General features: G+C 45.5%; 1 protein-coding gene across 11 annotated transcripts in view; it reads right to left on the bottom strand.

Moving 5' to 3' along the window:
* Positions 1-308, bottom strand: part of LOC139756399 (protein kinase C, brain isozyme-like) — a 498,787-nt gene extending 498,479 nt beyond the window's left edge. For 6 of the 11 annotated variants that reach the window (XM_071675818.1, XM_071675821.1, XM_071675813.1 and 3 more), the window contains exon 1: positions 229-305. The gene's annotated coding sequence lies outside the window, so the exon portion shown is untranslated. Of the gene's footprint in view, positions 1-228 lie in introns of all 11 variants that reach the window. The other 5 variants (XM_071675823.1, XM_071675824.1, XM_071675819.1 and 2 more) reach the window with 1 other exon arrangement.
* Between the last annotated feature and the right edge of the window lie 18,786 nt (positions 309-19,094).

Raw genomic sequence — 19,094 nt, 5'->3', positions numbered from 1 at the left:
GGTTACAGACCAACCATACCTCAGCGCGCACACACACACACACACACACACACACACACACACCCACCCATAATAACCACACAAATGGTTACATGACTCTGAACCCAATCTTACGGACGCCCACACCACCCACAGCCATGCACACGCCCACAGCTGGTGGTTGGGGCGTCCGCCCACATCAGCCTGAGGTATGTACACGGGCGAACAGGACATAAATCCAATACTCACGTCGGAGTCTGCGCCCTTATCCTTGCCGGGGCATTTGAAGGTGACGAACTCATGGCAGCGCTTGTGGACCACGAAGCTGCAGACTGTAAAGAGAGAACACACAGGCACGTTACATCATAGAAGAACACTAGAACATTACAGAACTAGAACATTAGAACACAACACTGGAATATACTGGAGCACTGAACACCAGAGCATACTGGATGATTAGAACTCGGGGTAATAGAACACACACAACACAGTATAACAGATTAACGATCACACCGGAGTGGTAGAACACATTAGAATAACAAGAACACACCAGAGCACTAGAGCACAACACAGCATAAGAACATTTTAGAGCACTAAAATACAAGAGAACATGAGAACTCACCAGATCACAACAAAGCATTAAACCATTCACTAACACACCAGATCACAACCACAACACTAGAACACTAGAACATACGAGAGTATTAGAACACAAAAGAGCACTGTAACATACCATAAAGCTAGAATACAGCAGAGCGCTATATCACCAGAAAATTAAAACATACGAGAGTGCTAGAACACATCAGGTAACTAGAACATATCAGAGCATTGGAACACACCACCAAAGAACTAAAACACATTATAACACACGAAAACACTAGACCACAAGAAAATTTGAACACAACAGAGCACTAGGACTTACAAAACCACCAGAACGCACACGAAAATGAACACCTGAGAACTAGAACACACTAAAACGCACCAAAGGACTAAAACATCTCAGATTGCACATACAACCCAGAACACTACAACACACCGAAGCACCAGAACACACTGGAGCACAGAAACACACCACAGCACCATAACACAGTGAAATACAAGAACACATCAGACTAAAATTTAGTAAAGTATTAGAACACAATACAGTACAAGAACACACCAGACCACTTAAATACAGCAGAACAAATGAACATTCCTGAATACTAGAACACACCAAAACGATAAATGAACCGAGTACATCAGATCACTAGAAAACAGTACAGCACTAAAACACCAGAACATGACAGAAAACTAGAACACAACAGAACACTGGAACATACCACACCACTGGAATACACCAAAGTATCAGAATACTGCAAGAGTACTGATACATACCAGGAATATAGAATATAGAAGAGCACTAGAAAACACTAGAACACACTAGAGCACTAATAAACACCAGTCGCTCTTGAACATACGAGAGCTTTGGAACACACCAAGCGCACTAGAACAAACTAGCGCACCTGAATACAGAAGAACACTAGAACAAACCTAAGCATTAAAACATCCCGAAGCAGTAGAACATAAAGATCGCTAGAACATACAACTGAACACTTGAGAACACACACTAGTACCTGAACACATTAAACCTCAAAATCACTAGAGCACACCACAGCAACACAATCCACAAGAACACGAGGTAACACTACATCTCATGAACACCTTAGAACACTTAGACACACCACAACACACAAGAACACTAGGACACACCACAAATCATGAACACGCCAGAACACTTAAACACATCACAACTCATGAACACACCAGAACACTTAGACACACCACAACTCATGAACACACCAGAACACTTAGACACACCATATGTCATGAACACACCAAAACACTTAGACACACCACAACTCATGAAAACACCAGAACATTTAGACACATCACAACTCATGAACACACCAGAACACAAAGACACACCACAACTCATGAACACACCAGAACACAAAGACACATCACAACTCATGAACACACCAGAACACTTAGACACGCCACAACACACCAGAACACTTAGACATACCACAACACTAGGACACATCACAACTCATGAATACACCAGAACACTTAGACACACCACAACTCATGAACACACCAGAAAACTTAGAAACCACAACTCATGAGCACAACATAACACTTAGACACACCACAACACACCAGAACACTTAGACATACCACAACACTAGGACACACCACAACTCAAGAACACACCAGAACACAGACACATCACAACTCATGAACACACCAGAACACAGACACATCACAACTCATGAACACACCAGAACACTTAGACACACCACAACAACACACCATAACACTTAGACATACCATAACACTCGGACACGCCACAACTCATGAACACACCAGAACACTTAGACACACCACAACTCATGAACACACCTTAACACTTAGACACACCACAACAACACATCAGAACACTTAGACACACCACAACTCATGAACACACCTTAACACTTAGACACACCACAGCAACACATCAGAACACTTAGATATACCACAACACTAGGACACACCAAAACTCATGAACACACCAGAACACAAGGACACATCATAACTCATGAACACCCCAAATACTTAGACACACTACATCTCATGAACACACCAGAACACTTAAATACACCACAATTCATGAACACACCAGAACAATAAGACACAACACAACTCATGAACACACCAGAACAATAAGACACAACACAACTCATGAACACCCCAGAATACTTAGACATACTACATCTCAGGAACACACCAGAACACAGACACACCACAACTCATGAACACACCATAACACTTAGACACACCACAACAACACACCAGAACACTTAGACATACCACAACACTAGGACACACCAAAACTCATGAACACACCAGAACACAAGGACACATCATAACTCATGAACACCCCAGAATACTTAGACACACTACATCTCATGAACACACCAGAAGACTTAAATACACCACAATTCATGAACACACCAGAACAATTAGACACAACACAACTCATGAACACACTAGAACACTTAGACACACCACAACTCAAGCACACACCAAAACACTCCTACACACCACAACTCATGAACACACCAGAACACTAGGACACACCACAACTCATGAACACACCAGAACACTTAGAAACACCACTTCTCATGAACACGCCAAAACACAGACATACCACAACACTAGGACACACCACAACTCATGAACACAACGGAACACTTAGACACATCACAACTCATGAACACACCAGAACACAAGGACACACCACAACTCATGAACACCCCAGAATACTTAGACACACTACATCTCAGGAACACACCAGAACACTTAAACACACCACAACTCATGAACACACCAGAACAATTAGACACAACTCATGAACACACCAGAACACAGACACACAACTCATGAACACACCAGAACACTTAGACACACCATAACTCATGAACACACAAAAACAGACGTACCACAACTCATGAACACACCGGAACACTTAGACACACAACAACTCATGAACACACCAGAACACTATGACACACACAAACTTATGAACACAAAAGAACAATAGGACACCAAGCTCACGAACACACCAAAACACTAGGATATGTCATAGTTCATGAACACCACAGAACACTAGCATCTTACACAACTTATGAACACACTAAAACACTAGGACACACCACAGCTCATGAACACACGTCCTTAAGAACATCCGGGTACACCACAACTCATGGAGACCCCATAACGCTAAGACACACCACAGCTCATGAACGCACTAGTACATGAGAACATTAAAACTTCAAAACATTTGAACACTGAAAAACACAAGAAGGAAATAAAACACTATAACACCAGAGAACTAGAATATAATACAGATCGCTTAAACACATCAAGGCAACAGAACACGCCCAAACACTGCAACACACCAGAACACTGAAATAAAAAAAGGTACAAGAACACAACAAGCCACGAGATTACACAAGACCACTAGAACACATCAAAGGTCTTCTACACACCAAAAGACTAAAACACACCATCACTACGACATACCACAACACACCAGAGCACCACAGCAGATCGGACCACTTGAGCACTAGGACACAGATCGGTCTCCCTGGAAAGCGCGGCCTGTAAGATGCTACTGCAGAGGTTACCAAAGTTCACGACAAGATCGTTCCAGAGAAAGGAGGTACGGCGTACCAAATTTCTTAGATTTCTACGAGAGAGTGAGCTCGGTTTGAGACAAAATGGAAGGTTGGGTGAATCGTCTGTATCGAAATGGTTCTTCTCGAACCATTGCTATTCTTAATTTATGTTATTGACTTAATTACCATAAAGAGTGTGCTCCTTCCTTCATATGTTTGTGAATTATGCCACGATCAGGAGCAAGTGAAAAGCGAGGAGAATTACACCACTGTGCAAGGGGACCTAGACAAATTACGCCACTTTGTCAGATGCACAACAGAGAACACTAACGCACTATAGCACATCAGAGAACTAAATTTCACCACAGCAACAGAACACACACGAGCTCTACAACACGCAAGACATTCTGAAAACACTAGAACACACCAGAACACTACAACATACAAGACCATTAAAATACAGCAGGACACTGGAACACACCAGGGCATTAGAAGATTTCCAGAGTTCTAGATATTACACGACCATTAGAATACATAAGAACCCACAGGTCCACTAGAATACAACAGAAAACACCTGGACACTAGAACACAAAAACATCACTCTTAAATGAACACACCAGAACACTTGAACATATTTGATCAATAGAATACACTACAGCACACCTGAACACTAGAATAGACGAACACTACAACCCCAGAAAAGAACACCCTAAGACACTAGAACATGCCATACATACATACATACATACATACACACACACACACACACACACACACACATATATATATATATATATATATATATATATATATATATATATATATATATATATATATATATATATATATATATCATACTTAGTCGCTGTCTCCCGCGTTAGCGCAAGGAAACAAACGAAAGAATGGCCCAACCTACCCACATGCATAAACGCACACACACGCATACATACCCATCCATTTCAACGCATACATACATATACATACACAGACAAATACATATATACACATGTACATATTCATACATGCCGCCTTCATCCATTCCCGTCGCCATCCCACTACACATGAAATGGCATCCCCTCCCCACGCGCGCTCGCGCGATGTAGCGCTAGGAAAAGATAACAAAGGCCACATTCGTTCACACTCATTATCTAGCTGTCATGTATAATGCACCGAAACCACAGCTCCCTTTCCACATCCAGGCCCCACAAAACCTTCCATGGTTTACCCCAGACACTTCACATGCCCTGGTTCAATCCATTGGCAGCACGTCGACCCCGGTATACCACATGGTTCCAATTCACTTTATTCCTTGCACGCCTTTCACCCTCCTGCATGTTCAGGCCCCGATCGCTTAAAATCGCTTTCACTCCATCCTTCCACCTCCAATTTGGTCTCCCACTTCTCGTTCCCTCCACCTCTGACACATATATCCTCTTTGCCAATCTTTCCTCATTCATTCTCTCCACGTGACCAAACCATTTCAACACACCCTCTTCTGTTCTCTCAACCACACTCTTTATTACCACACATCTCTCTTTCCCTTTCATCACTACTCAATCAAACCACTAGAAACCCTAGAACATACCAGAAAACTAAGAACACCCCAAAGTAATTGCGGAAACCAGTGCACTAGAACACACCAGAGTACTATAACACACCAGAGCACTAGAACATATCAGAGCACTGGAACACACCAGATCACTAGACTACATCAGTGCACTATGACATGTCAAAGCACTAGAACACATCAGAGCACTAGAACACCACTAGAACACACCAGAGTACTGGAACACATCACAACACTACAACACACCAAAGCACTAGAACACAAGAGTCCTAAAACACACCAGAACGCTAGAGCACACCAGAACACTAAAACACACCAGAGCACTAGAACAAATCAGAGCACTGTAAGACACCATAACACACAGGATTACTAAAATACACCAGGATACTAGAGTACAAAGCACTAAAACAACCCAGAGCACTAGAACATAACAGAACACTAGAACACACCAGAACGCAAGAGCACTAGAACACTAGAACATACCAGAACACACTACATCACTAGAACACATCAGAACACTGGAACACACAAGAGCACTAAAACACACCAGAACACTGGAACACACTACAGCACTAGAACGCAACAGAGCAGTACAACACACCGAAGCATTAGACTACATCAGAGCACTAGAACACAACCAAGCGCACAAGCAACATATTAACCTGGTGGAAGCATTCAAAGCACACAGCATTTTACCGTAACTTTTCCAATTGTTTTGCAATTACGTTGAGCTATTTGGGCGGTGGCTGTAAATGTTAGCAGGACATTTTTTCATCGATCATGTTATGTGTCAGGTCTTGATATGGACAAACACTCAACGTTAAAGTTAATCCCCCGTCCCCCCTTTCCCTAAAGTTGGCCAGTGTTTAACATCACGCACCAGCTCCCACAGATCGTCAGCACTCGGTGTTAAAGAGTTAACGCTACAAACCACCAGCACCCAGTGTTAAGGGTGATTCCCACAGATCGTCAGCACTCGGTGTTCAAGGGGTAGACCGTAAAAAACCGCCAATACCCAGTGTTCAAGGGCAACTCCGAAAGATCACCACTAGCACCAAGGGTTAAGTGTAACTCCTAAATACTGCCAGCACTACAATAGGTAACACTGCTTAAGGGAGGGAAGTTCTTAGGCTCAGAGCAAATACATCACAACCGCAAAACTATTGAGTCGCTTGGGGGACAAACTAAACGTATACGTGATGCACAAAAACTGGAAAAGAAAGGAAGATAAGAGTGACCACGGCGCCAAAACGCGTCATACTAAGAGCGTCAGCAGGATCTTCTCCTGTGCAAGACAGAACTCACAACGTCGCCCTGCAATATCCTTAGTACGATGGGACGAACTGGAAAGCTGGCAGAACATGAACATAAAACTTCTTAACTAACGTATCATAACATTGATTAAAGATGCGGGTGGCCGCAAGAATAATGAAGATCCGAGCGCGCCTTCGTGAATATTCACATCTGCGATAAAGAGATTATCTCTGTAGCCCAGATGTGAATGCTCACGAAGGCGCTCGGATCTTCGTGTATCATCGTCCTTACGACTACCGGTACGTATTCTCTTGAAAATTTTCTCTATATCGTTTTAAATGTGACTATTTTCTGAACCTCAGAGTTGAAATGTTCAGTTCCCTGAGGGACCGAACTCGTTTTGTTTCTCGGTCTCATAGCTGACACAGACGCAGCAACAAGCTGTACATAGCTCTATGGAAACCAAATCAAGTCTTTCGCTGGGTCACCGCTAATAACATACTCTTTAATGGAAATAAATATCACACAAGATTGAGCCACTGTATCACGAAGACTGTAAGGAAACATGGGAGTGTACCGGGAAAGGAACTGATGCCACCATTCATCCCAGTGTAAAAGACCTCAAAATGATAATGTGTGGTGACCTCTGCTTCAGAGAAGACAACACAGCAACAAATGCTTCCACAGTGATGGCACGGCTCCAGTCTGACATTATGACTGATGACGTGAACACCAATGGTAACGCTCTTCATGGTACGAAGACCCACATAACTAGAATACCGTTGTGTGCTTACACCACAGGGAGGACGGCACTACACAACTGGAGATGGACAGATCCTTCCCAGCCCAGAGCAACACTGTTTATATACATAATCTACAAGGAAGGACCTGAGGGTTTCCATCTCTGAACCGGAGACGGAGACGTAAATCATAATGGACGTACACCTGGAGAATCACTCACAAAAGACATGCTTCCCAGCCGAAACTTGAGAAGAATACTCTACTGGCACGACTGACTCTGTAAAATCATACCCACGCCATAGAAACGTGATGTCAGGAGTTGAGAGAGAGAGAGAGAGAGAGAGAGAGAGAGAGAGAGAGAGAGAGAGAGAGATAGAGAGAGAGAGAGAAGAGTACTGTGTGGGCATCAGATACGTTAAATAATTTATCAGCAGCCATCAGAAATACCATGAACTGTTCAGCGGTGAAATTTAAAAAAGTCTTGGATGGTGTAATGGAACAGCAAGATATGGCGGTGACGTAAACCGACGAACCATAGCCTCCAAAAGCCAAACTGAACAACCAAGGAACATATCAGCTTGATCGTCGGCCTCATTAAATACCGTATGGCATATGTAAAGTAAGAGGAAGACCACTACAGATGACCAGCACTCAGCATGTAGGAAGACCCCTACAGATGACCAGCACTCAGCATGAAGGAAGACCTCTACAGCCATCACTCAGCATGAAGGATGACCCTTACAGCCAACACTCAGCATGAAGGAAGGCCCCTACAGCCAACACTCAGCATGAAAGAAGACCCCTACAGCCAACACTCAGCATGAAGGAAGACTCCTACAGCCAACACTCAGCATGAAGGAAGACCCCTACAGCCAACACTCAGCATGAAGGATGACCCCCTACAGCCAACATTCAGCATGAAGGAAGACCCCTACAGCCAACACTCAGCATGAAGGAAGACCCCTACAGCCAACACTCAGCATGAAGGAAGACCCCTACAGCCAACACTCAGCATGAAGGAAGACCCCTACAGCCAACACTCAGCATGAAGGAAGACCCCTACAGCCAACACTCAGCGTGAAGGAAGACCCCTACAGCCAACATTCAGCATGAAGGAAAACCCCTACAGCCAACACTCAGCATGAAGGAAGACTCCTACAGCCAACACTCAGCATGAAGGAAGACCCCTACAGCCAATACTCAGCATGAAGGAAGACACCTACAGTCAACAGTCAGCATGAAGGAAGACCCCTACAGCCAACACTCAGCATGAAGGAAGACACCTACAGTCAACACTCAGCATGAAGGAAGACCCCTACAGTCAACACTCAGCATGAAGGAAGACACCTACAGTCAACACTCAGCAGGAAGGAAGACCCCTACAGCCAACACTCAGCATGAAGGAAGACACCTACAGTCAACACTCAGCATGAAGACCCCTACAGCCAACACTCAGCATGAAGGAAGACACCTACAGTCAACACTCAGCATGAAGGAAGACACCTACAGTCAACACTCAGCAGGAAGGAAGACCCCTACAGCCAACATTTAGCATGAAGGAAGACCCCTACAGCCAACACTCAGCATGAAGGAAGACCCCTACAGCCAACACTCAGCATGAAGGAAGACACCTACAGTCAACACTCAGCATGAAGGAAGACCCCTACAGCTAACACTCAGCATGAAGGAAGACACCTACAGTCAACACTCAGCATGAAGGAAGACCCCTACAGCCAACATTTAGCATGAAGGAAGACCCCTACAGCCAACAGTCAGCATGAAGGAAGACACCTACAGCTAACACTCAGCATAAAGGAAGACCCCTACAGCCAACACTCAGCATGAAGGAAGACTCCCTACAGCCAACACTCAGCATGAGGGAAGACCCCTACAGCCAACACTCAGTATGAAGGAAGACCCCTACAGCCATCACTCAGCATGGAGGAAGACCCCTACAGCCAACACTCAGCATGAGGGAAGACTCCCTACAGCCAACACTCAGCATGAAGGAAGACCCCTAAAGCCATCACTCAACATGAAGAAAAACCCCCTACAGCCAACACTCAGCATGAAGGAAGACCCCTACAGCCAACACTCAGCATGAAGGAAGACTCCCTACAGCCAACACTCAGCATGAAGGAAGGCCCCTACAGTCAACACTCAGCATGAAGGTAGACCCCCTACAGCCAACGTGTGGCCGATGGCAACCCAAGGGTGGGCCATTTTGATAGCTCTTTCTTTCCCAACACCTCGAAGCTTGTAACTCCCAACATTCTCATGTTATTCCCAATAACTATTACCTGGCACTTCTTAAAAATGAGGTCTTTCACTTCCTCCAAAATCCGTAAAATACTTTCCCTTGTCTCTTCTCTTTTCCTCTTATAATTCTCTCTATATTTCAATTAAGGCCCGGCCTTGATGTAGACTTTCGTCCATGATTGGAACCTCCAACGTAAAAAAAAAAATCAACAAATGTTATACAAAACTAAACTTGGTCCCTTGCAATGCGACGGTACGACTCTCACGCAAGATGGTACGACCCTCGTGTGGGAAGATCAGGCCGTCATACCCAAGGGTCGTACCGCCGAGCTGAGGAGGTGGAACGTTCTTGAAATGAAAAATAAAAATAAAACGTTTTTAACCATTCTGTCTTCGTCGCCAATTCATTTTTTAAGTTCATACCTGATATATATATGTATGTATATATATATATATATATATATATATATATATATATATATATATATATATATATATATATATATATACGTGTGCGTGTTCAAAACACGAATGTCAGGTTCTGGTGACAAGATTTTTTTATCATTTTGTTCAAGTAAATACCAATACTCTCCCACATTTACTATCTCACTGAGGTCTGCTGATGATTACCCTGGGCCGCTAAATGGCCCGGCCATGGTCTGTAATGTGGGACTGGCAGGTAGATATTACAACAAACCAAAACGATTTAAACAGAATAACAGGCAACACATGACAGGAGTATAGTTCGCCACAGACACATTAATCAAGTTAAGCCTCACTTCTAATCCTGAACCTTTAGCCCTATAAAAATATGATAAATTCTTCCTCCAATATCGGCGGGCGAGGCCAGGGCATGAATTAACTAGGAGGTAGACCGGCAGTTTCCCCTTTAAGTGAGGCTGCCTACTCCGTCTGACCTGACCGCGGGCGGCAGGTGCCCGGGCGGCCGGCGGCACCAGAAACGCCCAACGCTACCCATCCGACGCTGTGGCCACCGGTGACACTAGACGCCCTGCTAAGCCATCACCGGGTCACCCTTACTACACAGTCTTTACTCCACTCCTGCAACAGACGCCCACCACGTCCGGTCCGCCACAACACTACTACGGTCTTTCAGTACCATAATATCCAACCATCTTCTTATTCTCTCTCATCTCTCTCATGTACGCCCTCTCTCAACCACATCGCCCTTCATACACTACAGTGAAACCTTCCCTATTTGTGTAACATGAGAAATAAAAGATGGTTAAATCCCAATCATTTTTCTCCATTTTCAAGCAACAATAACGTTAACACTGGGACACTTACACAATAATTGTTGGCATTAGTTCACGCGAGGCAGACGGGGTAGTGGTTCTGGCACCTGCATTACCACACTCTCCTCCAATATCGAGAGCTTCAATACGCCTTAAAATTGCCTCTATATACACCTGCACTACAGGGAGGCAGCTTTACCCTCGTGCTGCTTCATCTCTTAAACCTTCGTTAAAATGAAAGAACTTCTTATTATATTAATGATTTATATATTTACTTTCATTTTTCCCATTCATTCATTAACCACACCTTTCACAAATCGCTTCTTGCCTACCTTCCACCCTCAACACACTTGTGTTTTTATTACGAGCAACCGACATGGTCATCTCGTGTGGAAAGAAAAAGAAAAAAAGCTAATGAAAACATAATGTTCTGATGAATAGTTCCTCAGGTGTTCGTACATCTGATTCTCAAAGTTATACGAGGAGGAGGAAGAAGACAGCAGGTGTAGGAGAATAATGCCGCAGTCTTGCTGTTGGAGGAGAGGAAAAGGTGTCATAATGATCAATCCTCGAGGAAGCAGCAGCCAGACGCGAGCCACGGGTCCCAAAGCCTCAGTGGTAGGGACACACTCAGGCAACTCATGAAAATGGTGATCAGAAATAATACCTGTATAAAATGTTAGAGGACACCACCATCATGGCTGGAGAGAGATGATACCTGGAGGATTACTACGACGGTACACATCTCAGTCTACTCTGGCTGAGAGTGAGGTGGTGTGCCCTAGTGTGCACACATACATGATCGATGATATCAACAGGGAACAGTTCTACACTAGGGATTACACATGAAACCAAGAGTCGGGACGACGAGAGAAACTACTTCTGTTACGGACATGTGGGCAAAGCTAAGTAGTGAATGCAGAAAACGTAAGGAAACTCAAGAGCCTTTAGGAAAGAATGTAACAACAACAAATGTAAACTTTTCTACATGAACACTCAAATGCATAAACACAAACAGGCAATGACACACACACACACACACACACACACACACACACACACACACACACAGTCTGAAGGTACAGACTCCAAACTGAACATGTTTGCAGATGATATAAAGGTCATGAGGGAAGTGAAAAGCGTGGAGGACTGCATCAACTTACAAGAGGACCTAAACAGACCTCCAGACAAAGTCTGATACCCGTGTAAATGTAAAGCAATGAAGATGAGACAGAGTAAAAGAAAGCCTTAACATTATCAACATCTAGCACGAAATAAGCTTCGTGCGTGCGTGTGTGTGTGTGTGTGTGTGTGTGTAAAGGCCTTTGGAGTCGACATCGTCCCTCACCTGTCGCCGGAGTCCCACATAAGGAGAATAGTTGAGACAAACTGTCCAATGACAAACAACAGAAAACCTTTCAAGGATAATAAAATATGTAGCAAGTAGTTCACATGACATTTGAGGCGAAAACTCGAATACAAGTCTCAGGTTTGGTCACCGCACCGAAAGAAGCAAAAAGAGCTAATAAAGAAGGTCAAGATGAGGGGTAACTAAGATGGTACACCAAAATCACACTCTTACGGTTTGCAAAACATATCGATGACGTGGACAGTGAAAAGTTCTTACGAGTGTAGGGATTGAGGAATCAATTAAGAAAACTCTTAGATGTGAAGAAGCACTTTCTTAGCATAAGAGTGGTGGATGAAAGGAAGAAAATGACTACACAACACGGTTAATATAGACAGCAGGTATAGAATCATGATGATGATAAAATGTTCAAGACTGGAGCCCCATGAGTGTAAAACTCCCTTACCCGCACAGTACAAATGGGTAATCATACACACACACACACTGGTAATCGGCGAGGAGTTGAATGATGAACACAGAGTTTTTTGACTTTGGAAGGCAATACTGCACCATTATTACATGGTTGGGAGCGGAAATGAAATCTTGAAAGGTATAGAAACTGTTCAAAATGATGTTATCATGGTACAACAAGCAAACCCACATAAGGACCATGATTCTCACGGAGACTCCCTATACATGCTCAATACAGATTTGCAATACATACAACTCGAAATCCTGGTCACCAAATGCCTAGATGAAGCGACACTTCTAAAGGTGTGGCAAAGGGCAAATACTGTGCCTGTACTGAAGAAAGGTAATCAGGATACGGCGCAGAGATACAAGTCAGTCTGACGAACAAGAGAGATCTGTAATGCGCTGGAAAAGATGATCAGAAAGCAAATGACGGATTACTTGCCATGGAGAAGCTACCCAGCTGGAGGGGTACATGGTCTGGGAGGGAGGAGGTGATGCATAACCAATCTTCTACACGTCTATGACGTAGTGAGATCCACCTTAGATCAAGAGAGGGAAGGGCAGAATGTGTGTGTGTGTGTTCCTGGACTGCCACAAAGCCTTTGATACTAGACAATCAGAGGCTGATAAAAGAAGCCAGAACAGCAGGCAGGAATGAGGGGTCGACATCTTCACATGACATTGCCTTTGTGGAAGAAAACAAAGGACGAAAGTAATAGGCGCATCCTCGAAGTGGGCTGGTGCTACAGGTGGAAAATATAAGTACAGGAATCTGTGTGAGAGATTAGACCTATTGGTCAACAATGTGCTTAATCTGTCACGACGGGTTCATAGAAGGAGAACTAAGAAAGAGGCGAACTGTCTGCCGGCAATTATCAGAATCGCGTTCAAGTATATGGGTAAGGATGTGTTCGGAAAGCTATTTACAAGACAGACAAAAACTGGACTATGCCTTGCACGTCTGGTCACCGTACCTAAAGAAGCACAAAGATCTGAACGAGAGGCTCAAGAGAGGAGCATCTTACGTGGTATATGAATTACGACACTGTAGCTGCGCCACAATGGCAGACTGAGGACTACATCGCTGCCTACCATGGAGGCGTTGAGAGAGTGGGCGGTGCTGCTAGCACCTTCATCACCAGGTGGACGATAATGCACGTCAGCAGGTATTCAAGAGATAGAGCATCAGAGGGACCCTCGCAGAGGCCATGGCATGATGATGGGCAAAAAGGTAGAATGAATGTTATGAAGTACTGGTTTATTAGCGTACGGGTCACCGGTGGAGGGCGGGAAGAAGCTGGCCACAGAGACAGTGAACACATCACATGAGGCTTAAAAGGTTCTTAGTGGTATTTCAGGAGACGGGTGGTCCCACGAGCGCAGAACTCTCTCCCCGTACGGGAAAATAGGATATTACACACACATACATCCAAGGGTGGATGACCACAGCATTAACGATGATGATAAACAAAATAAAAGTGTGAAGGAAAATAATTTTGTATATAAGATGTGGCAAATCTCACAACACCGATATATTTGCCCCGGTGCTGTGGCAGGAAAGGTGGTAACTACTGCTGCAAAACCTTCCACATCTGTCACGGGAGCCACCGCTAAACATGAGGATACAAGTTAACGAAGGATCGGGAACAGACAAACCACAGGTTTAAGAAAGAAGTGAGCTTGTGGTGTGGGCTTGCTGAAGACAAAGGTGATGCTGCCACGAGAGAGAGAGAGAGAGAGAGAGAGAGAGAGAGAGAGAGAGAGAGAGAGAGAGAGAGAGAGAGAGATAGGACTTAACCCCATTACAGAAGCAATGATAAGTTTAGACATATGACCCCAGGTGTGTGTAATGCTGTCTCCCTGTGAGCACCAACTCGTAATTACAAGTTGGTAATTAAGCACAAAGCGTGCATCATGTTCTATCACACTCCACGAGAGGACAAAAAAGTCGTCATGAACGAAGCGACAATGGCCCAGAGACACGACGCTCCTCCGCACAGGTCCACGACACACAATATTCCCATCATTCGCTCGCTTTAGGATTTTCGTAAAAGAGGTCGAGATTCTCAAGTGGCTCTCAGCGGAGCCACAGCGCTCGAGGTCTGCATGAACGCGTACCCAGCCCGAATGATTTCCAGAAAGAGGGATGGATCTAATTACTGCTGCTCTCTGGCCTCGTGTACGTCCGGATGGTCTAACGATCTTGAAAAGTACGAAACCCACTAATGACTCTCCTCCGCTCTCGTTAATGCTCGAACGCTGGCAGGAGCACCGTCCTTATCATCTGGGGCACAATGGTTACGACCCTTTGGGGCATTTCATCTCACTCTTACAGTAAGGTCAGGTTAAAGGCCTGGCCATCATATCTAAGGGTCGTAGCGGGATGCTCAAGGGTCGTACCGTTGTGCTCAAGGGTCGTACAGTCGTGCTCAAGAGTCGTAACGTCGTGCTCATGGGTGGTACCATCGTGCTCAAGGGTCGTACCGTCGTGCTCAAGAGTCGTAACGTTGTGTAATGGGTGATGCCGTCGTGCTCAAGGGTCGTAAAGTCGTGCTAAAGAGTCGTAACGTCGTGCTCATGGGTGGTACCGTCGTGCTCAAGAATCGTACCGTCGTGCTCAAGGGCCGTGCCGCTACGCATCGAGAGGTTACCAGCTAGAACAATACATCAAGGTCTTGCAAGAGCCACGAACAATGAAGTATACACTTAATTGGCTATAATGATGTGGTCCAATGTAGTGAAGAACAATGACTCCCGACATACACTGCCATCACATTCCCTCACATTATTCGCTGCACATCACGACACATCTTAACGTGACGCACCAGCACAAGACCCAGGCGGCTGTGTCCTGTGGCCTCCGCCATCTCCCCACCTGAACGAACCCAGGGAAATGGAATTATCCACTGACAGCGGTAAATGCAATCAGTGGAACAGTATCATCCACATGACTGATGTGGACGTGCTGGGTGGAATGGTATCATCCAAATAGCTGATGTGGACGTGCTAAGTGACTGCTATCGTCCAGATGACTTATGTGGACGTGCCGAGTGACTAACATCTTCCAGCTTATTGAGATGGACCAGTGGAGTGGATTACTATCGTCCGACTGACTCCTGGTGCACCAACTGAGTACACACTTCTGCACGAGCAGAGATGAGATGTTGCACGTACACCAGGTCCGGCCTTCTGTCTCTCCTCATTTGTGGTGAACAACTCCCGCACCACTTGTGTTGTGGTGTGAACATGTGCTGGTGTTTGCGAATGCCTCATTAGAATGGCATGTCTTGTACCCTCACAGTTCACCTTACAAATATTTTACGGCTGTTTCAAAGGTCCAACCCCACACCCGTGTCTGGGACCTTACCTTACGTATATCTACCGAGTGTATGAAGGTCTTCTAACCCCTAAACAGTTCGGTCTGGTTCTCCGGGTCTTCTGTCGCCTCAGCTCTGCCTCGAACCAAAGCAGAAAGTTGCCCCTCTGCTTAGTCGGAGTATATGAGGCCGCAGCCCGCCAGGCCTGCGTAACCAGCACATCCTGGCTCGTCTGGTGTACAGTGTAGGTTGTGGTTTGTTTTTTAAGGAATTTGTAAAAATGCACAAGAACCTTATGGTTACATGGCGCTTCTTTCCCCAAGAAGATATCTAAAAACTTACAACTAGTTCCACCACTTTTTTGGATTCCATTATGCCTACAAACTTTAAGTACCCTATAAAATCATATTTTTGGCTTCCTTGAAAAATGTATCAATGTTATCATAATGACAATAAGGTCAGAAAAATTGCCAATACTCTTATTCTCTTCTAATGTTGTTATATAATTCGTAATTGACTCTGAGACTCCCTTTTGTTTGGCATTCCTTTAACACCCATTCCACGGTAATGCTGCAAACTGCAAGCGTCACATATAATAGGCAGGTCTCCCATCCCCCATTACGAGACACTGGGTCAATGCAGTGTGACCAATCCTCAGCCGATAAAGAAATGTCTCAAAATGATTCCTGTTGAAGGAGGAGGAACGCCTTACTTCATCATCTTCCTTTATCCTCTTTTGTGTCATTCTTCAGAGGTTTCAAATTCCCATCTAGCTTAACATTTACATTTAATATATCTAAATCTAAATATATTACTTTCTAATTCTGGTCAAAAAATCATAACGTTGCATAAGTTCCGTATCCAGCAGATTGCCAGCTACTTATCCTGGTATCATTTTCAATTCCTGCATTGCGTTAGAGAGCAGGTACACCTCTGACCCAGCAGTGTCGTGTTCCCAGGGCCATCATCTGTACATCCCAGCTTCCCGTCCCTCTGGAGGAGGTCGTGCTGCCGCCCAGGGCAGCCTACTGCTCCACCCTGCCTCGACCACGCCATCAACAGTGACCACGACAAATAACAATTTGCCAGCGGCAGGCGTGGTGGCCGGCTGGCCAGGCGCGCAACATCCCGCTAAAATCAATTATATCCAACGGCAACCCAGTGTCCTCGTGCACTATTTCCGCCTCTCTTTTATGCCACATTTATAGCCATAAATGTCGCATGTGTTCACCTTTCATCCGGCAGACGATACATTGTTCACTACAATTCGTTTATTTCTTTTTCAGTTCATTTAGCAGACATATTGTTCATCTGCCTCCACGATGGACAACAGGCTTTGAACTGCACGTTCTTCAAGCCACTCTCCACCACACCAACTGCTCGAGCAACACGTGTACCAAAGCGAAATATTATTTTCTGATCGTTTTACCCGTACAGGGAAAAAGATATATATATTTTTATGTTTGAGTGTGAGGTGGAGGGAGAGAGTGAACATTCGTACGTACGTATGTAGAGCGGTGATCCTGGCGTGTGCCAACACCACTCAGTGCTTCTCCATTTGCTGCCCCAGTCACTGCCTCTCTGGTGCTGCCCCACCTGCTTTGGCACCATTCTGGTCCTATACCAGCAGCTGCCGCCTTAGCTACTGCCTCTTTGGTGCTGCCCCAGCTGCTGCCACCCCAGCCACTGCCTCTACTGCTGTCACAACTGCTGCCACAACAGCCACTGCGTCTACTGCTGTCAAAGCTGTTGCCGCCTAAGCCACTGTCTCTACTGCTGTCACAGCTGCTGCCACCCCAGCCATTGCCTCTACTGCTGTCACAGCTGCTGCCGCCCCAGCCACTGCCTCTACTGCTACTCCAGCTGCTGCCGCCCCAGCCACTGCCTCTACTGCTGTAACAGCTGCTCCCGCCCCAGCCACTGCCTCTACTGCTACTCCAGCTGCTCCCGCCCCAGCCACTGCCTCTACTGCTGCCACAGCTGCTGCCGCCCCAGCCACTGCCTCTACTACTGTCACAGCTGCTGCCGCCCCAGCCACTGCCTCTACTGCTGTCTCAGCTGCTGCCACCTCAGCCACTGCCTCTACTGCTGTCACAGCTGCTGCCGCCTCAGCTACTGCCTCTACTGCTGCCAAAGCTGCTGCCACTCCAGCTACTACCTCTAGTGCTGTCACAGCGGTTGCCGCCCCAGCCACTGCCTCTACTGCTGTAACAGCAGCTGCTGCCCCAGCCACTGCCTCTACTGCTACTCCAGCTGCCCCCGCCCCAGCCACTGCCTCTACTGCTGTCACAGCTATTGCCACATTAATCAATCTCCTCTTTGACAAGACAATCCAACATTTCACCGACTCTTTCCTGAGTGGTTCTGTGCACTCCAGAATTGCATGGTCAGGCGGGCGATCGTCCAGCCCACACGAGGCCACAGTGCAGTCACTGTGACACAGCCACACAACACCGCAGTACCATCCACCGCAAAATTAACGAGCCAGTTCCCAGTCTTGATCATCGTTTACTCAGTCGTCGGCTTCTCAACAAGTTTCCACCAAGGGGCGACCCTTAGATTTGATGACCTTGCCTTTGACTCAGCCCTTAAGGGTCAGGTCTACGTCGCCATGGTCTGCCTTTGTGCAGAATATGGGGAAGCATTATCTTCACCATTACCTTTTTTCTCCGGCCCATTATTAGGTCTGGCTGCACC

The sequence above is a fragment of the Panulirus ornatus genome, chromosome 21, assembly GCF_036320965.1.
Source record: "Panulirus ornatus isolate Po-2019 chromosome 21, ASM3632096v1, whole genome shotgun sequence".
NCBI lineage: Eukaryota > Metazoa > Arthropoda > Malacostraca > Decapoda > Palinuridae > Panulirus > Panulirus ornatus.
The sequence above is the reverse complement of the archived record's forward strand: the minus strand, read 5'-3'. Positions and strand labels throughout refer to the sequence as shown.